The sequence below is a fragment of the Elgaria multicarinata genome, chromosome 2 (genome assembly GCF_023053635.1).
Source record: "Elgaria multicarinata webbii isolate HBS135686 ecotype San Diego chromosome 2, rElgMul1.1.pri, whole genome shotgun sequence".
NCBI classification, from domain to species: Eukaryota; Metazoa; Chordata; class Lepidosauria; order Squamata; family Anguidae; genus Elgaria; species Elgaria multicarinata.
The window spans coordinates 142,285,854-142,312,862 of NC_086172.1; the positions used below are offsets into that span (position 1 = coordinate 142,285,854).

The 27,009-nt window shown below is 40.2% G+C and overlaps 1 protein-coding gene across 2 annotated transcripts in view; it reads left to right on the forward strand.

Moving 5' to 3' along the window:
• NPAS3 (neuronal PAS domain protein 3) overlaps window positions 1-27,009 on the forward strand; it is an 839,000-nt gene that overhangs the window by 741,500 nt on the left and 70,491 nt on the right. The window lies entirely within an intron of this gene.

Sequence of the window (27,009 nt, forward strand, 5' to 3'; positions counted from 1 at the left end):
CAGTTATGAAATATTTAAACTGTGCAACACAGTCTTCGACTTTGGGTTATAAAACTTTAATTTTGTGAGTTGCTAGCTTTCCAATTGTTCAATATTTTTAATTCTACAAATCCATGTTTATTAACTTCCAAGGTTTAAACAGTGTTACTGAATCTATTAAAACTACATTTTAGTCTCTTGTCAGAATTACAGGCCTACTATAATTTGTTATCTATTTCTGCATTATTAAAAACACTTAAAAGCTGAAATAAAATACATTGATTAACCAACTATCTGTTTCCATAAATCAACCTAAATATACAGCCATATGCTGTTACAAAAACTACAAAGGCAAGTGAGACTCATTCAGGTTCTTATTTTGTATTATTACTGTTGTTGCTGTTGTTTTTATTTACAAAAGAGGGTTTTTATTTACAAAAAGGTATAAAAAACCTCTATATTTACAGCCGACAGAGGAATATCCATCCATTTCTTTGTTGATCTAAAGCGCTATCTCTTTCTATCTATTTTCTTTCCCTCATTATCTTAATAATTGAAAATCTAACACTAAAGCCCAGTTTGCATGCTCCCCCTACATAAGATCCTCTTTACAGATGTAGGAGTACGTGTGCCTCTCCATCCATGAATAGAGTCATAGACACATAAGCTCAGAATTGGGCCATAATGCACAAATAGAGGTTTTGTAAAGCAGAACTAAGAGGAAGTGGAATATACCCATTTTCTGAATTTTCCTGCTGTGTATTTTAATCACCTGTACTTACTCCACTGTTTCCCCCATCAAACTATGAACACAGTTGCCATGTGGATCTGCTAAGGCCCAGGATGGCATCCTAATAAGTTGTTATTCCTCCTTGCTGAATCCCTATATGTTCAACTAAGGCCATTTCTAAACCTGCCTTTCCCCCCGGAATCGTCCCGGGATCATCCCTGTATGTCCAAATGACACACAGGGGATCCTGGGAGCAGGCAGAGATGATACCTCCATTTGCCTGGGATAATCCTTAGGTGTAGGAAAGGGCTTAAGTCCTTTGCAGTGGTGGCAACTTCAGCTTCATGCTTATTGCAGTTCCACACCGTTGTTGTTGTTATCTGTTACCACTCTGGCACTTCTGTGTTGTCCAGCTGCTTTCAAGTAGACATTACCCATTGTCTGGATGTCCACTGCTCCACTCAGAGTTATTCTTTCCACAAACAGAATATTGTAACTTTCCAGAAGAAAAAGCCTGCACATGAAGGGTCTAAAATGGGACTACAGGAAAGTCCAGCACTAGGAGTCCTGGAAATTCCTGTGCATGAAATTCCTTGTACATTTCCAAGCTGCTGTGTTACTACAAATTCTATTAAAGTGATAGAGGTTATGTGCTGGAATCCAAAGCACTGTGGGTGATTTTCTGTTTATGCAAAGGGATATTTTAGTTCCCCCTTCCAGAGGTAGAAACTCCATGCTCACGAACCACCTGCTCAGGTTAGGGGCTCTAAAGTGGCACCTGCTGAGCTGAAAGGGGTTGTTGTTACCTGAAAGAAATACCTTTTCTCTCTGTTCAGTAGTACATGGGGCAGGGGGATAAGAATCTAAGAAGAGCCATATAGGATTAAAAGCCTATCTAATTGGCATTTGTTCCCACAGTGGCCAATGAGATGCATATGGGAAGCCTTTATTTGAAAGACCATATTCTCCCTTATGAGCCTGCCCATGCTTTGAGATCTTTTGGAGAAGCCCTTCATTCAGTCCCACCATCTTCACAGGCACGCTTGGTAGGAACACGGGAGAGGGCCTTCTCGGTGGCTGCTCCAGTGCTTTGGAACTCTCTTCCCGGGGTAGCTAGGCTGGCTCCCTCCTTGATGGGCTTTCGGAAGCAGGCTAAAACTTATTTGTTCCAGCAGGCTTTTGGAGAATAATCTGGTCCTCCATCTATGTTAATGACTTATAATTTTGTTGTGTATTTTAATCGTGTATGTTTAAAAAAAAAAATTTTTTTTTTACATTTCTTTTCCTAGGTTTTACAGTGTATGTTTTAAACTTTGTAAGGCCACCTTGAGGCCCAGTATTGGGCAAAAGGTGGGATACTACTACTAATTATTATTATTATTATTATTATTATTATTATTATTATTATTATTATTATTTAAGCAGGACATAAGTGCAATAGCACCCTTCTGGTCATTTACTAGTATTGAGAGGCATACTGCCTCTGATACTGGAAGTAATATATACCCTTTGATAATGACTCTCAGCCATGAGAGCAACTGTCCCCACTAATGCAACTGTCAGAAATGATTATACTGGGTTTCAGTTCCAGGGATATTATTCAGGGTTTCTTTGTTAAGCAGTTCTTAAAAGTACAAAGGGTTGTCAGAATTTGGCCCTAGCAAATGCATTATCATTTATTTGTGTATATGAGGCCAACACCTTAACCCCATGGAACTCACTTTCACATAATATCTAGGCTTTGAGTGTAAGGGTGCTTTCAGACAGGTGGGTTCTAGTATTACTGAGCAAAAGACATTGTGCAGCTATTCCCTTTCCATCCTTAATGGATTTTCAGTGCTAAGAAAACAGACTGAAGAAGCAGAAGGTTGCCTTTGTCCCTTTGTAAAATTCTGCAAATGAAGCAAGGTGATGGCACAATAAAAGCCTCATCTGGCAGCAGCAATAGTTTGGACTTCTCTTAAAAAGTGCATTGCTATGGATGTGTTATTAGATCATCTCTATTATAAAGCGGAAAGTATGTGTGTGTCACATATGTCCAAAAATGTTTACCCACTTCTACATATAGAACTGCCTTAATACTGTTCACCCAGACCGTACATGGATCAGAAAAAAAATAAAAATCTAAAAACATGTATTTTGGGGGTTTAAGTATTTTTTAAAGAATTTAATAAAAATCTACATTTATGCCTACAACTCCCAGCAACGCCTTGGGTTGAACTCCCAGTATGCCTTGGGTGGGAAGCCAGACTTGCTGGCCTTTGGCGGCCATTGTGATTCCTAAAGTCAGTCTGTAGCAGTCAACCCAATTCCACATAAAAGGAAACAACCCACATAAATGGGCTGCATCCATTTGTGGTGCCTCCTCCCACCTGCCATGTGTGGTTTTAAAATCATAACTAGATACAACAGCATGTCTTTGAGAGTCATAAGAACATAAGAAGTGCCCTGATGCTGGATCAGACCAAGGGTCCATCTAGTCCAGCACCCTGTTCACACAGTGGCCAACCAGCCATCGGTCAGAGATGAACAAGCAGGATGTTGTGCAACAGCACGCTCCCAACCGTGTTCCCCAGCAACTGGTGTACACAGGCTTACTGCCTCAAATACTGGAGGTAGCACACAACCATCAGGGCTAGTAGCCATTGATAGCCTTCGCCTCCAGAAATTTATCCAACCCCCTTTTAAAGCCATCCAAATTGGTGGCCATCACTACATCATGTGGTAGTGAGTTCCATAATTTAACTATGCGCTGTGTGAAGAAGTACTTCCTTTCATTTGTCCTGGATCTCCCACCAATCAACTTCATGGGATGACCCCGGGTTCTAGTATGTCTCTCTATCCACATTCTCCATACCATGCACCTCTATCATGTCTCCTCTTAGCCTCCTTTTCTCCAAGCTAAACAATCCCAATTGATGTAACTTTCCCTCATAGCGGAGATGCTCCAGCCCGTTAATCATTTTAGTTGCCCTTTTCTGCACTTTTTCCAGCTCTATAGTATCCTTTTTTAGGTTTGTTGACCAGAACTGTTCACAGTATTCTAAGTGTGGTCGCACCATAGATTTGTGTAAAGGCAGTATGATACTGGCCATTTTAGTCTCAATTCTTTTTCTTATAATGCCTAACATGGAGTTTGCCTTCTGTACAGTGGCCACACATTAGGTTGACATTTTCATTGAGCTGTCCACCACAATCCCAATATCTCTTTCTTTTTTGATCACTGCCAGCTCAGTTCCCATTAGGTTATATTTATTTATTTTAGCTCTATTTTATCTTGTGAATTGTTGTGAACAGCCCAGAGAGCTTTGGCTATTGGGCAGTATAGAAATGAAATAAAAAGACCTAAATAAATAATAATATGTCATAGAGAAAGCTAGACCAGATTCATTGAGAGTTAAAAACTGATAACATATGTAATAAGAATATGAACTGTACAATCTACAATAATAGTTGGGATAAAGAAAGTGTGTGTGTGTGGGGGGGGTATTTTCTCTTCAGTTTCAATACAGTCTTGTAAATAAGCTCAATGACTTTACTAGCTTCCCCCCCCCCAAAAAAAATTACTAGCCTACTTTGCATGTGCCCCCTCCACAATCATCTTTGAAATGCAGGCTACTAGCTTGTTAGCAGATCAGCAAAACCAAAAATCACATGTTCCTTCAAGCAGACTGGTGGAGTAGGCTGAATAACACAAGGCTTAATATAATTAAATACAGCCAGTAAAAATTACAGTCACCCCAAATACACACACACACACACACACACACACACACACACACACACACTTTATTGTAAACTAGCAAGCTTTCTACACTAATTGCCAATTGGCTTGGGCTAAGAAGAATCATAGCCAACTTTATTCTGCAATTAAATTATAAGGTACTTTCCCTTCTTTTCCTTCTTGCCGTTTTACTTTGCTTCCTTCTTTGGTACTGAACATTGCTATGGAGCAAATGACAATTAATGTGGCACAGTTTAGACCAAACTGAGCAACCACAGTAACAGATTTCTGTCCCAAGTCTTCTTATCACCTCCAATATAATTTTACAGGGACTAACACAAAATAAATCCCACTTTTTACAGTTCTTATGTCCATCTATCATAATATTGTGTTATTTCAAGATGTTGTGAACCACCCAGAGAGCTCCGGCTATTGGGCGGTATAGAACTGTAATAAATAAATAAATAAATAAATCTTCACATTCCATGTACACCATTTCTTAAGCTCTCTTCTGAGACTAAAGCAGTTTACAAACATGTCTTCATTTATGATATCTTTAGAAACTTAGACCAATTTTCTTCATTCAGATGGATCTGAAGGACCAAGGGCTTGCTATGAGACATATTCCTAGAGATTATACAGTTTCAGTAGCAGCAAAGACTTTGGGACCTATGAAAAAACAGAAACCCAAACTACGTCAAAGGATCTGCTTTGAGGCCACACGTCCTATCTTATAATACAGAACTATCAACATCACACTTGTGCAGCATACAGTCATTAACGTTGTATTGCATAAACTTGCATTTTGTTCCTAAGTGGTGGGGATGACGACAACAGAAATTTCCTAAACTTTCCTTTTGTGGGAGAGCAACATGCAGCTGATTTCTTTATGAGTCAACATTAATCACTGCTGTTACAAATTCTCTTTCTCTACTTGCAATGCACCCTAATTTTGATCTGTATAAACCCATTCTAGGATGAAATGCTTAATCAGATTCTTTAAAAGCAACGAAAAGTCAATGCCTTCCCCATCTCTTGCTCAACATACATTAAAAGAAAAATGAAAAAGGTATATTTATCACCCCCAAGTAGACTGTAGGAGGGCAGTATCTTGGGGTATCTTTTCTTTGTTTCTTTTTATGCCACATACAGTATGTTAAATAAGTAAACTGTACCCAACACTTCATATTCATGTCCAAGTAAACAATGGGCATAATTCAAATGTTTTTGTTTTCCCTATGGTTCCACAGTTTATGTGGCATGAAGTACTCTGATATTAAATTGCAAGGAAACACACCTCCATGTAAAGACTGGGAAGGTACAAGTGCTGGCTGAGGAATAATAGTATAGGTTGAGGGAAAGACTGAATCTATCAGGAGTTCAGCTAATGAACTGGTTTAAGGACTTTACACATATATTCCAGCATACCAGAGGGATGGGAGAAAGAAGATGGGATGCAGGAATTCAGGAAAACTTAGAGTCATTAAGCCAGAAAAAACCTATTTGATTAATCCTCTGTAGCAACATAAAATAACCTTATTCAGGTAAAGCTAGGCTTCACCTACATTAATTCACAGTGAATTTATGCTATGCTAGATAAAAACTTTATACTAACTTGTTCACTCCAGGGAAGGTTCATATTTTGGTTTGGTTTCTCCCCCCACCCCCAGTGTTTTTTTATGCAATAATAGCCTTGTAGGATAGCTGCAGTGTCAGCATTTATCTTCAACCTCTTGGATATTAGTTTTGACTGCAGTCACCTTTCTGACAAGTGTTATTGCGAGTGTGGTTTATATCCCTGTTCAGGATGATTTCTAATGATAATGCTGTGTCTACCTCACTGCTTCACACTAAATTATAGATGCCACGATGACAGGACAAACTATATTCAAGTGCTAAACTCTACTCTCTTTGTGTGATGTCAGTGCCTTCCCTGCACTGTGAGAGGAATTAAAAATTAGGAAGAGAAAATATGCAAAACATTTCTGCTTAAAAATAATGTTCTGTCAGTTATTAAACAAGTGATATTTCATTTAATCAGCTCGAGGGATTATTTTAAATGAAAAGGCAGAAAGTACAATTTTATTAACACATTCCTGCCCTAGAGTCCTACCATAATGATTCTTTACCTGACTAAATTAAAAAGTTGTAATTCAGTCTGTCGACAGCATAGTGTCATGAATCGTCATATTTCATTACAGTCGGTTTGATAAAACAGGTTTATATTTGTTTTAGTAAATGCTCAAAAAACATTAAATTAGTTGAAAGAGCTTTCCGTACGGTGCTGTAACCTGGGATTTACAAAGCATTTGGGCTGGCCGTGCTCACCAAATCAGAAATGGGGGCCGCCGGCTGCCTCCACTGAGTGGTAATCAAGGAAGTCTGCCATTTCCCTTTCCTGCCTCAGCTTCGGGGAAAAGTGATGAGGCTGTTGCTGGTTGGACCCTATGCAGCTGAAGTAATAAAACAGCTGAACCACTCTGAGCCTTCCTCCCAGGCCTTAGCTAGACCTACCGGTTAGCCCGCGACGGAGGGGGGAAGATCTCATGATGTGTTTATCGTGAGATCCCTCCTTTGTTTACATGTGACGCGTGACGACCTCAGAAGGAGAGGTGTCACGCCCATCTTTTTTTTTTTAACTTAAAGGGGTAAGTAATTTTTAAATTTAAATTACTTTCCCCGCTCCCCCCACCCTACCCCCAATGGGCACTGTGACCCGTGCGTGGCTCCCGGCTCCTCGCGAGGAATCGTGCTGACCCAGGTCAACCTACAGCACCCAGCCACACATTCCACGGTCTTGGGCTCAGCCAAAGTGGAGGGCGAGATCCCAGGGCAAAGGAGGGATCATCCCTCCCTGATCCCTGGATCCCCTGTGCATCATGAAATGGGGGGGGGACAGTCTTGAAATGGGGGGGACAGGGTTTTGTGAACCGCCCAGAGAGCTCCGGCTATTGGGCGGTATAGAAATGTAATAAATAAATAAATAAATTATTGCACAACTGCTGGGATGGTCGTGCCCATTCTGCAGCACAAAAAAGCCTCAGCTCCTCACATTCATTAGACATGGGTGGCTCATGCAGAATTGCAAGCATGATGACCAAAGGTGAAGAAACCTATAGCTTCTGAGGCCCTGCTCTCTGATTTTTTGGTAAGAGTTATTTGGTTATTAGGAAAGGGATTGTTCAGTGGTAGTCCTGCCACATTGGAACGATTTTCCCAGGGAGGTAGCTATAACCCATTCTCTATAGGTTTTTACAAGTACCCTAAAGGCTTCCAAAAAAAACCTGTTCAGCTTTTTTCTTTGTTTGTTCCTGATGTTAAGGTTCATTTTATAAACTTTATATCTGCTGGTGTTATTTTATATTTTACATGGTTGAATGTTTTATATTTAATTATTTTGATGTTTTAATTGGTATATTGATTATTGTAAGCCATCTTCATAGTGTTAATACTGTGAAGGATGCGGGGTTGCATCTAAGAAAGAAAGAAAGAAAGAAAGAAAGAAAGAATTTTCTTGCTGGATCAGCCTGAGACTCCATCTAAACTAGTGTTCTGTTTCCAACAGCATCCCTTCAAATGCCTCTATTATTTGTTCTCAGCTTCTGGTAATCAGGAATCTTGTGGGCAGCATCCAATACTGCTACTGCATCTCTTCTCTTGCATGCATGGGACCAGCTGCAACCCTAACAGGAATTTAATGCTTCCTAAAACAACTCCCAAAAGTGTATTTTATATTATGGTTTTATACTGTTGTTTTATACTTTGAATGGTTTTTAATTTTTGTGAACCGCCCAGAGAGCTCCGGCTATTGGGCGGTATAGAAATATAATAAATAAATAAATAAAACAAGTGGAAGCACTAGTTTTGGGGACAGAAGAGGTCAACAGAGCTCCCTTTTGCAAGCTCTGCTGTATTGTCCCATTCCAGAAATGAGTATTTCCACTTGCTTCAGGGACCTTAGCTTCTTGTTGCGCTAATGGTGGATCCTATAGTGTGCAGTCAGCATTGTAGACTGCCCACCATATCTGAACATAGAGGTTCTTGTAGCTGTCATGGAAAATAGCCAACAGTAGATATACCTCTCTCATGAAGTGCCAAACCTTTAATAAGCCCTATATCCTATTGAGCACTGTATCATGTGGTAATGAATTCCACTGCTTAATAATGTTTTGCATGTAGAAGTACTTTTTTTACCTACTGCCATTAGTTACTTTGGCTTATCTAATGTCTGAGTGACACAGAGAATATTTTCCCCATTTCTTTCTCTCTACAACTTTACTGTAGGGATTCACAATGTTGACAACTGAGCATATTTACTTCTGTATTTATTGAATAATCTGTAGATCACAACACAGGAAATGGTTACAATATTATATCTGCTATCAATTCAAACAGAAAGTGTATTGAAAATATTACAAGTGAATGACAGGCAAATGGAAGGTAGCTAAACATTGTAAAAAGAAATAGAAAGATTTGTGTGTGTTTTTATAACGTTTGTCTCTGAGGATTTTTTTCATTTATCTTTTGAGAGAGACATTCTTATTACAAGAAGTGTTCACTAAAAAATTAATTGTTTATTAAGAATTAATTAAAAAGGTTTGCATTGGTCTAATTGATTTGGGAATATCTTTCACTCTACTTTGAACTTGCAGGTGCTGCTGTGGTTGTAGTTAAGACGTTATATTATTGCTTTACTCCATTGCAAAGGGTTGTGTCAAGAAAATCTTTAATATAAAAATAAAAAGCAGTTCATGCATAAAGCATGACGCCCTGAAGCATATTAGATCTGTTTATCTCTGTGTTTAAAATGAACAGTACCTAGTATAGTTTACATAACAAGGCAGGGATCAGCTTGATAAAGCATTTATATCACCAGGGGAACATACTGGCTCATTTCCTCAACACCTTTCTGCATGACTAGCTTGCCAGCTAGTATAATAGCAAACAAAGTTTTAATAGGTCAAGAACAGGGTGGCCGCTTGTATTAAATAAAGGCTGTTTCAGATTGCCCTACTGGTAAAAAAAGAAAGAAAGAAAGAGGAAAACATTTTTCCTGCTTTATATTATGAGACTATTTATTGGATTAATTATTGGTTGAAGCTTAGATACGGTAGTCTTGTTTGTCTGTTGCAGTAAAAACAGCAAAGAGTCTTGTGACATCTTAAAAATTAAGGGCTGTATCCAAATCAACACAAGTGTTAATGTAAATTACGTTGTGCTAGCATAAGGGATCTCTAGTGCAACATCAAAAGCTTCAGTTGGGTGACAGGTTTTCCAAGGAATCCCATCACACTAGCGAATGCTATTGGTGTTACGCTAAACGTCCCTTATGGTAGTGCAGCGTAATTTATATTAGCAGTCATGTCGACATTAATACTGCCCTAAGAAAGGAACTAAAGTATAAGCTTTTGTGGGACCAGAGTCAATGTAAAAAAGTACCATCTGTGACAATTCAATTAAAATTAGATATTTGAAAGATAGGAAAAGTGGCCATAAAAACGTATTGGTTATCTGATAAAGTGGGCTTCACAAAAACTTTTGCAATTGCTTGAGCAGATGTTAGAATTGACCCTGAATAAGATGAATGGAAGGGCTTGGGCAACCCTGGCAACAAGGAGGACACCGACATTAGGAAGAGTTGTTTAGGAAATCTAAGAGACAGAGGTCACTTGGAATAGCTTAAACATACTGCAGGGCAAGATGAAAAGCAAGGGGCAAAATTCTGATGAGACAGAATGGACTTGTCCACTTTAGACTGCAGGAAGTTTTTCCATGTCCCCTTGCAAGAAGAGAATTACCATAATAGGTAACTTCTATCCAAGTTATGGTAGTGTGTGTTTCGACTTGCTGAGTGTTTTTACATTGGGAAGCCTTCAAAAATGGCACTCCTAACTGAAGTGTGAAGTAGTACAGTCTACTTTACCATCTGTGGCTTCTATTACCACATCATTCTGCCATAAGTGTAGACCAAGCCTAATAAATCATTTTTAAAAATTAGGTTTATTTCATTTTATTATTCATATAAAACATATTCTAAAAAAATATTATAAAATACACAATTTATAACATTTCAAAAGTATGCTTTTTATTATTTGAAGTATGTGGTTTTTTTTTACAATAATCAATATATGTAATTTAATTTTGAACCAAATTATTATAACTCTGTCTCCTTTCGTGTATTCATATATAATTGATTAAATGTGGCATTCTAGCATATTCCTGTAACTAGGAAACAAATTTACTTTCATTGTAGTGGTCATTTGATTTAGCACTGAAAAGTTGTTAATATACAAGTAGAAAAAGATAAATATCAAACTTTGCTTAGACTGAAGGGTTTTTCGTTGAACTTTACAGAAATATACCTTGGCATATTGAGAGTAGATGCCATATATAATCATTGTAGCATGTATATGCTACGCAAGATACTATATATCACCTACATACCTAGAATTATTTCCTAGCTGCATTTATACTCTGCCCTTTCTCCAAAGAATTTAGAGCACAGTACATGGGGTTATTCCATTTTATTACAAGTAAATCCAGGTGAAGTGAACTCGAAAAGAATAATCAGAAATCTGGTTAATTAGATAGCAAATTTACACAAAACCCCTTTAACTAGTATTCAAATGGTTGATTTTTGAAAATAGTAACCATAATTTAGGCTTCAATCCTGTAACCACTTATCAGGGACTAAGGCCCATTGATCTCAGAGGTGATTATTTCTAAGTAGACATGTATAGTTTTTTGTTGTTAGGTTCTTTTTTGGAGTCTTCTGACTCTTGTGATTCCAGTTACCAAAGCGGAGGAGAATTCTGTAAATCAACATTGCCGTTTCTCCTGGGAAACCTATAAAAACATAATCTGATTTTCTGAAGTATTTTTTTCTAATTATAAATTAATTGTCTTGATGTCTGGCTTATGAAGTTGCTGAGTCTTTGCAATTATACTTTGGAAAGGCTCTTACTGTACACAAGGAAATACTGTCTAAATTACTTATGCAAGAAGAATCAAAATATCTGACTTTAAGGACGCATATTTTGTGTCATAGTTCCATCAGCTCATCTGTTTGCATGATTTGTCTCTCTTCTAATGAGGAAAGTTGATGGCTCATGATTTTCTATCAAAAATTAATCGTTGTGTTGTGGTCGCATTAGTGTTGTGTAAAACAAGACTCTCATAGGGATTTTTTTGTAGACGTGAATGGGAGTTACACATTGCACACACATTCATATTATAGTTAACAAAGAGGGGAAAACAGACAAGGCATTGTTTACATGTTGATCATTACCTTTGATGGCCTACTGAGATTTTGGTCTCTCTTTGCACTAATCTTATGTTAGTGACTGTCATATTCCATTAGCAAATTTAATCTTTGTTAATGTGATAGAAAGTTGCTAATACAATGAGACTCATTAACAACTTTTGCATCATGTTAGCAAAAGCCAAATTTGCTATCAGAATGCAAAAATTGTAATATAAGGTCATAATTATGCAAATACTTGATTTTATTAAGTATGCTTCCTATATATCACAGTGCTCATGCAAGATTCTGCACAGTCAGCCAAGGACCTGCTTCTCATGATTATGATGGCTGAAACAAGCCACTTTGGCTTGTTGCGGCTACTGCACATGCTGGTCAAATTTCCCTAATTCCCCGCCCATGTGATCTGAACCCGGGCAGAATGGCTTGAGTGGGGGTGGGTCAGCAACCCTCAAATAACCCAACAACTGCCCATGGGTTCATTCCTGCCCAAATCTTGAATTTTAGGAGATGTAGCAATTTTATGATTTTATTATAGCTATGCAGTAAATGTTCTGATTTTCACATCTTATCTTCACAATCATGACAAGTAGAAATTTGGATAAAAGACATCTGAGAATCAATCCCAACATTGCAGGAGCTATTGGGCTGAGTAGAGTTCTCAGAATTTGTAGGATTCTCCAGATGCCCATGCTACAAGTCAATGTCAGCTGTTCAGAGACGTCTGGCAGTGCCAGTGAACATGCGCTACAAATGGTTGCACTTGCCTATTCCCTCTTTATCATTCAAGAAGATGTATTAACAATCCCAAGGAAAGCTCAGATTGGATAGTCCAGCTGCTAAAAATGCCATCAAGCAAGCCAGGCTTGGCCTACAGTTCTAATCAATTTTACAGTGTTAATTTCTATGCAGTTTGTTTACTGTAAAATTGCTAATGTATATTACATGAAGGCTGTGCACCATCTTAAAGGTCTAAGGATCATACTAATGTTTTTCCCCCTGCAACACACAAATCATGACACCACAACACTTGCCACAGATGGGATCTTTGCGCTCCTGGATGACATATTACTGTTAAAATTGAATTTGAACAGTAGCAGCCCAGGCAGTCTGCTTATACTAGTCTAGTGGTCCAGAAGGGACACTAGTGGGCCCTGTGCAGGTATACCATGTGAATCAAACTCACTCTGTCCTTTTATTTGTCACCTGGCAGGATTGTGGGTAATCCTGACCCCTCAGCAAGGGAAGAGCAGGAGACGCTGTGAGTACACAGTCTGCTTCTGAATGTGAAAAACAGTAAACATCCAAAGTGACGTTATAGCTGTAGCCCTCAAACCACTGTACACAATGTAATTAGTTTAAATTTGGTTAACTTCAGTGATATTACTGCAGAGTAAGTTGTTTCAAGGTGAATGAGACGGTGACTTCTATCAGTGCAAATCTCAGCTTTACCGTTTACTGAAATGTATCTTCATATAAAGTATGAGGTTTTTCTCCCCCCAGACTGTCTCTCTAGTACAAAGTTGATAATGTTAATTATATCTTGGCAATCCTAATAAAATAAATGTAAGACAGCATTACCCATTAGAAGAAATAGTTCTAACATGCTTTAAAATGCCCAGCTGAAATTACAAGCAGGGGCTGCTTTTCAAGGACAGAAGGGTGAGTTGGCACACATGTGGGAGACAATTTGCTCATTAGGGAAGGTTTTTTATACAGTAACATATAATTAAGGTAATGGTCACAGCTTGCATGACAGAAAACACTCTGGCAGTTGTTTGATTGCTATGTGGGTCAGAAGATCAGGGGTTTTTTCTACAAGATGTATCCACATTAGTGTGGTGACGAACAGGTTAGAAAGTAAATTACAGCTGCCTTTTTGCGGTGTATTACTGTTGAGTCTCATTGTTTTGGTTCTTTTTCTACTGTACATCACCAGCAATATGGCTTCTGAAGGCTGCATGTGACAGGTTAGGCATTTTATCCTTTGAGTAAACAGTAATCGTGGTGTGAAGAAAGTGGGACATTGGAGAATTTTTCCCATTCTTTGAGAACTCCTCTCTTCCTTTTTAGTTTGCTCCAAGGGCTCTTTGGGGATACATATATTAAGCCCTTTAAATAGTTCATAATAAATCTGTGTCTCAGGCTGATTCTGACAGGTTTTTAAAGAGTCTTTTAAGAGAGAATCCTCAATCATTTGTTAATCCATGGGGTGATCTCCAGGCTTGGAGGAAGGGAAAAAAAACCAACAGTGCAAGCTCCTGTGTAGTGAAAATGCAATGTCGAGAAATGATAAATATGAGCAAAAAATGAAGGCACATAGTGCTGTAGGAGTTTTACAAAACGTGGTGTGCTGAAATAGTTTTCTTCTCAATTAGTCCATTTCCAGGCATAGAGGTCGGACTATTAAAAAAAAAAAAGATGGGGGAGAAAGATATCATAATTGATTGTCTGGCACATTCTCTTCCTACTGTTGTCTCAGGGTGTGCTATAAACCAGAGCTTTCCTGAAGGAAGGACTGCCAAAGAGTGTTAAATGTGCACAAAAAACATGTGTGTACATAAGGAGAAAAGCTAAGGCAGGTGCCATTCAAAGCTTGTGACAAATTCTGTCAAAATACCTGCACAGTAGGCTAATTTTAAAAGGCCTTTCTTGATGAATGTGTCAGCTGCTGATTGGTTTTGTCAAAGGTCTTTTGAAAATCCCCAGTAACAAAACAACCTTGCTTAGTTTGACAGGTTTTTTTTTTTAAAAAAAACCAAATAATGTGAATTGGTGTTTTCCAATAAATGGATAAAGCACTTATGGAGTGAGGAAATATTACTTCTGAAATACTCAGAAAGAAATTGATTGAGTCGGGTATACACTGTCATAATGCCCAAGAATTTGCACAGCCAAGGCATCTGAGCTGGTGTAGTATAGTATAATGGTCTGTGAGCTATGAGCCAGGAATCCTCCAGTTCAAATCTTACCTCAGTCATGAATTCATTGACAAGCTATTGCCTCGCTGCCTCTTGTCTGCTGTTGAGAGATAATAAAAGCTCATGACTTGTTTGTGGGCTTCTTATATGCAGCTGGTTGGCCACTGTGGGAACTGAATGCCAGACTAGGGCCCTTTCTACACCTAAGGATTATCCCAGGCAAATGGAGGGGTCGTCCCTGCCTGCTCCTTGGATCCCCTGTGTGACATTTGGATGCACAGGAACAACCCTGGGACGATCTCAGGATATAGGGCTGGTGTAGACATGCCCTAGATAGGCCTTTGGGCTGATCCAGCAGGACTTTTCTTACGTCCTTACTACTGGCGTACTTTGCATGTTTGTAAGGGGCACTGAGATATTTATTTATTTATTTGAAAGTTTTATATTCCAAGGCTTTCCAAGGCTGCTAACATAAAATAGTTTTTAAAACAATAAAAAGCAAAAAGCAAACACATTTCCCTGATCTGGTAAAACAGTGCCTTCCAGCTTGCCTTCTGCAAGCAGGATTGGAATAGGATCCTGTCTAGTGTCTTGTGTGGGATCCCCTTGGCCTTTCAGCCCCCATGGCCAAGGTTGGGTTCTGTGGAAAGCTATGTACAATTTGTGTGGTAAACAGGGACGCTATGGGAAGTAGCAAATTTTTACCTGAAAGCATAGCAGCACAGGAGGAAAAATACTAGAAGGCACAGAAGGGGCACACACACACACCAAGATAGTAACACAAATTAAAAGCATAAAACAGTCAATGAAAATTGGCAATAGCACAATCCTATACATATTTACTCAATAGTAAGTGCCATTGTGTTCAACAGGACTTACTTCCGGGTAACTGTGTATAGAATTGAAGCCAAAACTAGTGAAAGCTTGCAGACCTAGTTAGCATAAAAGTATATGTGTACTGTAATAGAATTGTAAGCTCTTTTTATGCCACCAAAGCTATGTGGAAGACCTGTGTTCAGTCTGTTAGATCTTTTAGACAAATAATTTTTTATCTTTTAATCAGTTGATTCATGAATGAATATTAACTAAATCTGCATATTACAAAACTTTAGTATAAATGACATTGTATGTAATATTTACAATTTAATTTAATAAACAAAGGCTACTACTCAATGTTAAAAAGAAAGATAATCTATTAAGACTTTATTTTTCATTCCCTTTTACCGTAACATAGCCAAATAAAAATAACATAAACTGTTGTTTTGCCAATGATTTTGCCAAAGGCAATGGGTTTTTTTAGGAGGGGGGGCAATAAGCACACCAGTGGGTGTGCAAAAAGAAATGTATTTAGCTAAAATAGGCTAATAAAATGAGAAAAACTACAATACATTAAAGGCAAGATCATAAAGCATATGTTCTTTCTGCCACTGGGAATCCCTGCATTTTATCTGATCTCCTGTGGTTTGGCTGCTTGGTGCTGTCTAGATCAGCCTGTGCCCCAAGGTATCAGATACTATTCCCTTGATCCCTTCCATTCTGGACATAGTCCAATCACTTCAAGAGTTTTTCATCCATTCTTGGAAACTAGCAAAATATTGGCCCTAGCACTTGGCAGGCAACCAGTCCAGAAGAAAACGTTCATTTCAGCTACCCTGGCTGACAACAAGTAGCCTTAACCTTGAGATGTTGCCGAAGGCTTATCTACAAGCTTTGAGCCATTACAACATCAACAGAATTAACCCTGGGAACTATGATAGCTATCCAAATTAATAAACAGGTCTCAACGGCCTTCTAAACATGGACAAGAGAATTCTGCACTCCACTGCCTCCTTGATATACAGTGGTTAGAGTGACCATATGAAAAGGAGGACAGGGCTCCTGTATCTTTAACAGTTGCATAGAAAAGGGAATTTCAGCAGGTGTTATTTGTATATATGGGGAACCTGGTGAAATTTCCTCTTCATCACTACAGTTAAAACTACAGGAGCTATGCTAGTGTGACCAGATTTAAAAGAGGGCAGGGGACCTGCAGCTTTAACTGTTGTGATGAAGAGGAAATTTCTCCATGTTCCCCATGTATACAAATGACTCCTGCTAAAATTCCCTTTTCAATACAACTGTTAAAGATGCAGGAGCCCTGTCCTCCTTTTCATATGGTCACCCTAACAGTGGTCTTTCGAATTTTCACTACAACTATTAAAATTGTGCCATGAATTTTAGCCCCCACAAATTCAAATTGGCCCCGCTGATCAAACAATGAATTTTTCGCAACACAATCCTATACACGCTTAATCAGAAGTCAGTGCCATTGTGTTCAACAGGACTTACTTCCAGGTAAGGGTGAATAGGATTGCAGCTTAAACTAATGAAGGCTTGTGGAGCTAATTAGCATAAAAGGATATGTGTGTAATGATAGAAGGCACATTGGGGCAGGATCTACACTACTGCTTTAAAGCACTTTAAAGTGCTTTATAACAGTTTTGACAACTGTTGGGGCCCAGGACACACTCCATATGTGTGTTGGGGCCATATGTGTGTCCTGTTGGGGCCCAGGACACACTCCATGGATGTCTAGGAGTAAACTAAAGCTTAACCCGGAGAAGACTGAGCTGATGGTGATTGGCCGAGGTCAGTGGCTGGCAGATTTGAGGCAGGAGCTTGTAGATCTGCCTATTTCAGGAATCCGACCAAGGATTGTGACTGTGGCACGGGACCTGGGTGTTATTCTTGACCAGTCCCTAACTATGTCATCACAGGTGGGGGGCGTGGTTTGGAGTTGCTTTTATCAACTCCATGTGCTCTGCCAAGTTCGCCCCTTTCTGTCAGAGGCTAATCTTACCACCGCAGTCCAGGCCCTGGTTCTTTCCAGACTGGACTATTGCAACCTGTTGTATACAGGGCTTCCCTTGAAGCAAATCCAACGCCTACAGGCTGTACAAAATGCAGCAGCCAGGTTGGTCAAGGGGCTCCCAAAGTGGTCTTCTATCACTTTGGTGCTTCAAGAGCCCCATTGGCTGCCGGTGGCTGCTAGGGTGCGCTACAAGGTCTTGTTGACCATGTATAAAGCCCTGCATTGCTTGGGTCCTGGATACCTGAGCAGTCGCCTTTCTCCTGTGTCTCACCATTGGCAGACTCGCTCTCAGGAGCAGGTGCCCTGATGGTCCCCTGCTACAAATTGGAATGTGCGGAGGGGCCAGGGCTTTTTCAGTGGCTGGCCTCCGGTTATGGAGTAATGTGCCCCTGGAGATTAGACAGGCTTCCACTCTCAATTGCTTCAAACGCCTTTGTAAGGCGTTTTTATTTTCACAAGAGTTTGGGGAGGGGGTGGTTTAAATTAGGGTTGAGGGCTTTTAATGGTTTGAGGGTGAGGGTTTTAATGGAATTGTCTTAATGTGGGTTGAGGGTTTTAATGGAATTGTTTTATATGTTATTGTAAAGCGCCTTGATGCCAGAAATGGTGAGGCGGCGCTATAAAAATGCTTTAAATAAATAAATAAATAAATAAATATACAGTTGTCAAAACTGTTATAAAGTGCTTTAAAGTGCTTTAGAGCAGTAGTGTTTTAAAGCATTTTAAAGGCTCAGAATATTTCACGGTGCTGTTCACAGTAAAAACCAACAGTTGCAGTCCAAATAGGATGCTGAGGCTTGCCATCATTGACACCCTCCATCACTTCCCTTTTTACTGCTGTCAGCCTCCTGTGAAACATCTAGCCTGGTAAGAAGAGCCCAGCCCCTCTGAACTGTGCTAAAGCCTAGCTGTTTCTTAACTGGGTGGGACCCAGGGGAAGATGCCGGTCACTCACTGTATAGGCTTCAGTACAGAGGCAAGAGTCATGTCCAGTAGTCCACATCACTTTGAATTCAGCATGGTCACAGCAAGGCAGGACACAGGACCTCAGACAGTGCTCTGAAGGAGCTCCTTGGCTGAACTGCAAGAGACTGTCAGCAACTCTGCCTCAGAAACTAAGTAGGTTGGCAGTTCTAGCCCTTCAGAAATTCCACCTCTGCCCAGGGCTGACTGGAACCCTAAAGGGCCCATGCTTATTTTCATAACCTCAAGCTCCTATGTGACTGAGGGACATGAGAGGCTTTGGGAGGCTCATCCTTGGAGGCTAAAGTTGACAGCTGAATTCTTGGGCCTAGAAGATGACAAGGGTTCTCCCTGGAGTAGGGTGACCAGTGCTCCACCAGACTCAGAGTCCTCTTTGGGGTAATGCTGCGTCTCTCAGACAGGAGCCAAGTCAGACTGCTGTGGCCCCTTGGAGTACAGCAAGGCCAATGCTGATATTAGCTGAGATTGGCTTTATTTTTAGGTATTTATTGGCCTGTTAATTTCTATCTTGTTCTATACATTTGTGGCATGTCTACACCAGCCTTTTCCCCCTAGGGTTGTCCCTAGATTGTCCCTGTGCATCCAAATGACACATAGGGGATCCCGGGGGCAACCAGGGATGACTCCTCCATTTTCACGGGATAACTGGTTGCTCAGTTATGCCAATTTTCCCTGCGGTCCTGGGACCATCCCGAGGACTGCAGGAGGTGTAGCACCCACTCCCAGCTTCTCCCTTCCTCATTGCAATTAGTGGGGCTTTTGAAACGGACACAGAGCTGCACGGGGGCAGTCCATGCCCATCAGGGATTGGTAGAACATTTAAAAGGTTTTTTTAAAAAATAAAATAAAACTTGCATACGCTGGAGCGCAATTGTGCTCCATCTCCATTCCAGGGGGAAGGAAATGGTGGCCGCGACGTCCCTCTTCCCTTCTGGGGCGTCATACAGCCATCAAGTTGATCCTTCCCCCTCCCTCTATACCATTAGGTGTAGACATGCCCTTTGTATCAACTTTAGGATAGTTAATTGTAATATTGAATTTATTCTATATTTATTGAATTGCTGATTTTGCCTTATTTGAATTTAGGGATATCTTTTGTAACGTTATGTATTTCAATAAGTGAATGTTTATTGTAAGCTGCTTTGGACACAGTTTACTGTGGAAAGCAGCATATCAATATACAAAACTTAAACTATTGGGGAATATAAACGGACAGAATATAATCTGTATATGTATTTGAGCAGAAGGAGAGAAGAGAAACAGGGCTATTCTGTTGATTACTGAGACCAGCTCTATTTGGCTTTCCCTCATCTTTCTCCTAGCAGCAGCCAGGGCTGGTGCTACCATAGAGGCCACTCAGGCAGCCGCCTAGAGCGCCAAGCTAAGAAGGGCGCCGGGCACAGCACTCACGCGCGTTGGCTGTGAGCCGGCCCGAGCCAAGGATGCAGCTGGGCCTGGGCGAGCGAGATGGCGCCTTGGGACCGCCCAGCCGAAACAAAGCCAGGGATGCTGGGGTGGGGGTGGGGCGACTTCACGTTCGGACTTCCAGAACGCGTCTGGAAGAGAGAGAGAGAGAGGATGTATGGGTGAATGGGGTGCATGGGGTCTTTGAGTGAATGCATGTGTTTGTTTGGAGTCAGTGATGCTGAGTGTGTGTGTGCGCGCGTGTGTGAGTTAGGGGGGATGATTTGGAGGTGATATTCCTGTTAAATAATGCATTTTAGACCCATAGACGTTCCTTTCCAATTTGTTTGCTATAATTCGCATGACGTATTTCTTGCACTTTAAAATAAATTTAGCAGTTTCAAGTTTTGTGCTTCTTATTTTTTTCCAGAAAACATATGTTCTTAAAAATTAAAGTTGACATTTTTGGGGTGGGGGTGGGGTGAAAGTAGCTCACCTTGCCATGGGTGCAAAATAGTCTGGCACCGGCCCTGGCAGCAGCTATTCCATCAGGCCACCTGAACAGTTTCCATCCCAGGTCATCAGAAGTATAATTTTAAGAACTGGCTCCTGAGCTTGCTTTTTCCTCTCTCTCACTCTCTCTCTCTCTCTCTCTCTTTTCCCCTCCCTTCCCTTTTTCCTTATGTGTTCCTAACTTTTAGGTTGTATGACTGAAAGCAGGGATTGTCATATTACTGACAATCATATTACTGTCATATTACTAAGCCACTCTTGGAGCCTTTTTCAGCTGAAAAAAACGAGATAAAAATACTTCGAATGAGTAATTTTAAATTCCTATTTCTGATCATTTATGGGCCATCCTATAACAAAAGCTTCCAAGTTAGTTTATAAAATAAAAACAAAAAAGATAACAGAGCATCAATAAAATAGTCATAAGAGTAAAATATGTTACAATATTAAAACAAACTCCAAATTGACATTAAAAAACCCTATTATTATTATTATTATTATTATTATTATTATTATTTATTTATATAGCACCATCAGTGTACATGGTGCTGTACAGAGTAAAACAATAAAATAGCAAAACCCTGCCGCATAGGCTTACATTCTAATAAAATCATAAGAAAACAATAAGAGGGGGAAGAGAATGCACCCAACAGGCACAGGGTAGAGTAAAACTAACAGTATAAAAGTCAGATCAAAATCAAGTTTTAAAAGCTTTAGAAAAAAGAAAAGATTTTAGCTGAGCTTTAAAGGCTGTGATTGAACTTGTAGTTCGCAAATGTTCTGGAAGAGCGTTCCAGGTGTAAGGGGCAGCGGAAGAAAATGGACGAAGCTGAGCAAGGGAAGTAGAGACCCTTGGGCAGGTGAGAAACATGGCATTAGAGGAGCGAAGAGCACGAGCGGGGCAATAGTGTGAGATCAGAGAGGAAAGATAGGAAGGAGCTAGACAGTGAAAAGCTTTGTAGGTTAACAGGAGAAGTTTATATTGGATTCTGAAGTGAATTGGAAGCCAATGAAGAGATTTCAGAAGTGGAGTAACATGGTCAGAGCGGCGAGCCAAGAAGATGATCTTAGCAGCAGAGTGGTGAACAGAAACCAACGAACTGATATGAGAAGAAGGAAGGCCAGTGAGAAGAAGGTTGCAGCAGTCCAACCGAGAAATAACCAATGCATGAACAAGAGTCTTGGCAGAAGAGACAGACAAAAATGATCTAATCCTGGCAATATTATACAGGAAAAAATGACAGGATTTAGCTACTGCCTCAATATGAGGAATAAAGGAGAGCGAGGAATCAAATATAAAGCCAAGACTACGAGCTTCCTTGACTGGAGTAAGTGTAACATCATTGACAGTAAGAGAGAATGAGAGATGAAAAGGTTTAGGAGGAAAAACAAGCAATTCAGTCTTTGCCATATTAAGTTTCAAACGACGATGAAGCAACCAAACTGAGATATCTGAAAGGCATGCTGAGATACGATCATGAACATCAGGAGAGAGTTCCGGAGATGAAAGATTTAATTGTGTATCATCGGCATACAGATGATATTGGAGGCCATGAGATTGAATAAGATTACCAAGGACAACATGTATAAAGAAAACAACGGGCCAAGCACCGAGCCTTGCGGAACCCCTAGTGAAAGGGGAAAAGAAGAAGATGAGCTGCCGTTAGCTAACACGTTAAAAGAGCGACCCGCTAGATAGGAGGCAAACCAGTTATAGACGGATCCACAAAATCTGAGGTCATGAAGGGAATCCAAAAGAAGACCGTGATCAACTGTGTCAAAGGCTGCAGTAAGATCCAGGAGAATAAGAACAGAATAAAGGCCTTTAGACTTGGCAATAAGAAGATCATTGGTAATCTTAGTAAGGGCTGTTTCAGTGGAATGCAAAGGACGGATAAACAGTCGCCCTGTATGATGACCTATGTCGGGAGAAAGACAGGAGCAGGAGTGTGAGTCTGTTGATTCTCCTCGACCTCTCAGCGGCTTTTGATACCATTGACCATGGTATCCTTCTGGGACGACTCGCTGATCTGGGAGTGGGAGGTACTGCTTTGCAGTGGTTCCGCTCTTATTTGGCGGGTCGGATACAGAAGATGGTGCTTGGGGAACATTACTCGGCCCCGTGGACTCTCAAGTATGGGGTCCTGCAGGGTCGGTTTTGTCCCCCATGTTGTTTAACATTTACATGAAGCCGCTGGGTGTGGTCATCCGGAGCTTTGGAGTGTGCTGTCATCAGTATGCTGATGACACGCAGCTCTATTTCTCCTTTTCATCTTCAGCAGGAGAGGCTGTGGATGTGTCGCCTGGCTGCGACAATGGACTGGATGAGAGCTAATAAACTGAAGCTCAATCCAGACAAGACTGAGATGCTGTTAGTAGGTGATTCCACTGACAGGATCGGGGGTGTTCTACTGGTTCTGGATGGGATTGCACTCACCCTGAAGGAGCAGGTTCGTAGCTTGGGGGTTCTTTTAGATCCATCATTGTCACTTGAGGCTCAGGTGACGTCAGTGGCACAGAGTGCCTTCTACAAACTCCGGTTGGTGGCCCAGCTATGCCCCTATCTAGACAGGGATAACCTGGCTTCAGTTGTCCATACTCTGGTAACCTCCAAGTTAGATTACTGCAATGCACTCTACGTAGGGCTGCCTTTGAAGACGGTTCGGAAGCTGCAGCTCGTGCAAAATGCAGCGGCCAGATTGATTTCAGGAACCAGAAGGTTTGATCATATAACACCTGCTCTGGTCCACTTGCACTGGCTGCCTGTATGTTTCCGAGCACCTTCCATTCAAGGTGCTGGTTTTGACCTATAAAGCCTTACACGGCTTGGGATCACAATACCTGATAGAACGCCTCTCCTGACGTGAATAAACCTGGTCACTACGTTCAACATATAAGGTCCTCCTCTGGGTGCCTACTCCGAGCGAGGCTCAGAGTGTGGCAGCGAGGGACGGGGCCTTTTCAGTGGTGGCCCCCAGACTGTGGAATGATCTCCCTGACGAGGCTCGCCTGGCACCAACGCTGCTATCTTTCCGGCGCCAGGTTAAGACTTTCCTCTTTGCCCAGGCATATGGTGGCACATCTTAATCACCCACATGTTTAGTTTTTTAACGGTTTTTAATGCTTTATGTGTGTATGTTCCATGTTTTAGGATTTTAAATTTTGTATACTCGTTTTAATCTTAATTTTAGAATTTCTGTAAACCGCCCAGAGAGCCCTGGCTATGGGGGCGGTATATAAGTGCAATAAATAAATAAATAAATAAAATAAATAAGTCCTATAACTCCCAGCATTCTGGCTGGGGAATGCTGGGAGTTGAAGGATTTTATTCAGGCTAAATTTGCATAGGATTGCACCCTAAGAACTAAAATTGATTTAAAACAGCAAGATTTAAAAGGCTTGAGAATATAGCCTCACTCTTCAGTTTGGCCATTTATTTATTTCTTTTCTTGCTAGCTCTCACTGTTGATGAATTCTTAGAAAATGTTCTGGCTTTTTGGAGACTTCTCTAAAGCTAAAAAGAACCACCCTGATGAGATCTTCCATCACCATTCCTCTCTTCTGGTATCCCATCATCCCACCTTTACCAAATTCACTGAGTTGCAGGAACAAATGTGGGATTTCCCCTCAAGGATTTAATTTTCCTCGGGACTACAGAGGAGGAGGAAAGGTTCAAATCCCTCCTCCACACTATTTATACACATGCCCAGCTAGCCAAGATGGAGATTAAAATTGGGGCCCTGCGCTTCTCAGCTGACCAGCACAGATCATCTGAGGAGTGGAGAGAGCCCAGTTTTAATCCCCAACACAGTGCACTGGACAGAGAGTTTTAAACTTCTCCCCACCCCCAGAATGCTGCAGCAAGAATTAGGGACAGGTGATGACTCGGGAAAGTGCTGCAAGTGAGATTGGTCCGCATGGGGTCCATGGGTCAGAAGTTCCCCATGCTTGCTTCAACCAACCTAACTTTAGACTTCCTAAACCAATTTCCTGTCTAACCCATTCTGTGATGTAACATTTTGTTGAAAGTTCTAAGTAAAATTGAGGAGAAAAACCATTCAAAGCTCTTAAATGTCTCTTTTCCAGACTTAAAGTGATCAGTCGCTTAGCAACAAAATCATTATAGTTCAATCATGGGGTGGGGAGGAGATGAAGAGCCATTACTTGATCAGCAAAGACCTAATTTATAGGCTCATAGAGGGTGAGGGTACACCAGATTGGCCCGTGTAGATGGTAAGTGCCTGGTTTCTTTCAGTCTTTAGCAAGTCCTTAATAGCCCCAAAGAGAGATGAGAAGGAGATGTCATTAGCCAAATCAATAGTATGTACCTGGCTCATATTTAAAATATTTGCATCTTTCTTCTCAAAGAGGATTGAAATAAAATTCATCAATAAAACATGAAAATTGACAAAGAATGTTTTAAAAGTTCTGAAAACTACTCAAATTTTAAGAAACAGCACAAATAGATCTCCACTCTGATGCCTATTTTGAAACAGTACAACCTTCAGGATTTATTCTGTGGTAAATTGAGGATGCAGTTCTATCCATTTTTACCTGGAAGTATTAAATCCTGTGGGGCTTACTTCAGAGTAGACACATACAGGATTACACTAAACTCCTAGCCAGTTACCTTGTGTAGATGTTCATGAATTTTGCTTATTTTAAAAAATGCATGATGATGCATATTTGGGGTGTGTATGTGTAGAAGTATAGATATCAATAGGAACTATTTTCTCTGCCTTCTCATATATCAAAATTACTAAACTGATTTTGTTCACAAATGACATTATATAATGATGTTTGGGATTTTCAGGGCTGGAAATGTAAGCCTGAGTGGTAATCATTTTTGAACTATTTTTCATGCTTGAAAGATGGGAAATGGGGAGGGATCCTGTCTCACATCTTTAATTGTGGCACTATTCACTATGATAGCGTTATTATAATAGCGGCCATAAAAAAAAAACCCTCCTCAAATGCTACAATCGACTGTACTCCCCCTTCCTCCAGTTTACATATGTAGAAATTCATAACATAGATACCACAGCGTATTAATTCTTGGTAAATATTTATACCTCAATGGCAACCACTCTATGCATGTAGTATAACCTCTAGGTAAGATATATGTATATTTATCAAGTTACTAGCATAAATAATATGTAATAGAACTCTTTCAAAAATAATACATTATGTTAACACAATTTATGATAAGGTATTTTTTAACAACAGACATAGATAGAGGAATCCAGCTTAGATACTAACAGCCGGTTACTCCCCTTGGTTAGGCTACACAGACAATTCATGTATATAAAATAGTGTATTAAAGTAAACTTACAAAAGCAAAGAGCAATCATTGCAAATGTAATTTTTTTTCTTCCTCTTTGGGATTCTAATTTTAAAAGCATTAAAGGAGACAGCTGCTCATGCTGTGATATGCGCTAAACAGCCTGAAGGATGGAAAAAAATATATTTGTAGCTCATAATAACTATTGACCTTTCTGATATACAATGTTCTCCGTGTTAGCTATTCTGTTCTATCAACAGTGAAGATTGAACATGACTTCTTAATAGAAAACATGGGGTTTCAAGCTGCCTTCACAAAGGTGTTTATGTATTGTTATTTTGTACTGTAGTACAAAGTCTAAGTCCTAGTGCCCTTTGTCTGACATCATGTTGTTGTAAAAAAAGGGGGGATAGAAAAAAGGGCCTCACTCTTATGGACTGCTTTCTAAGAGGAATTGGCTCATAACCATTTTATGGCTGTGATAAAAGCATTGCCACACTTGCTCCTATATGGAGGTACAGAAAGTTGAATCCTAGAGCATCCCAGGAGCACAAAGAGCATTTTTCTCAAGACAGAGATCCCTCAAGTGGCTGCGTTTATAGGTGCTTTACAATAAGATTTAAAATGTTCACTTTTTTAGTGTAGTGGAATTCATATTGTTTGTTCTTTGTAATGCTACAGCTGCCTCCATAATACCGTATGTTGGATGTCATGTACTTTCAAAGGATAGCTTTATGATGCCCCATTTTTCCTCTTGAACTCTTTACCGCTTAGGAGTTGTGTGCAGAAACACCCACTGGTAGCAGCTTGACTTTGATGCTATGCATATTTTCCAAGAGTGGTATCTTCCAAACTCTAGCTGTGAGCAACATGAGGCAGTTTAAAAGCTCTTCACTTTCTCAAGGGAGAACCTCACCAAGAAGCAAACTCCTGCTTGGCATATGAAAATCTGGAATGGAAGCTCGTTTAGTAGACCCTGTAAATCACAAGCACAGTGCCAAAGGAATGCAACAACACCCGTATTTTGTGGGCCTTAATGTTCTTTTCCTCATCCCCCTTCACGTTCATTGTGGTTTTATGCTGTTCTTAGTGGTCCGATAGTGACAGTTCTGAATGACAGTCATTTCCCCAGCTCAGCTCTAGTCCATAGTGCAAGTTAATGATTCACAAGATACTAAATAAAATTGGTAAAACTCCCAAACACATAGGATCCTGTTTGTTCTAATCCTGTTAGGACAAAGCATATGATCATTTGGATATATCCTAAGAACTGTCTTTGTAACCACATCACTGTACTATAACATAAAGCAGTCACAAGTTATGAGAGTAATTCCAAAGAATGAAGCATTCCATATCCTTGTTCA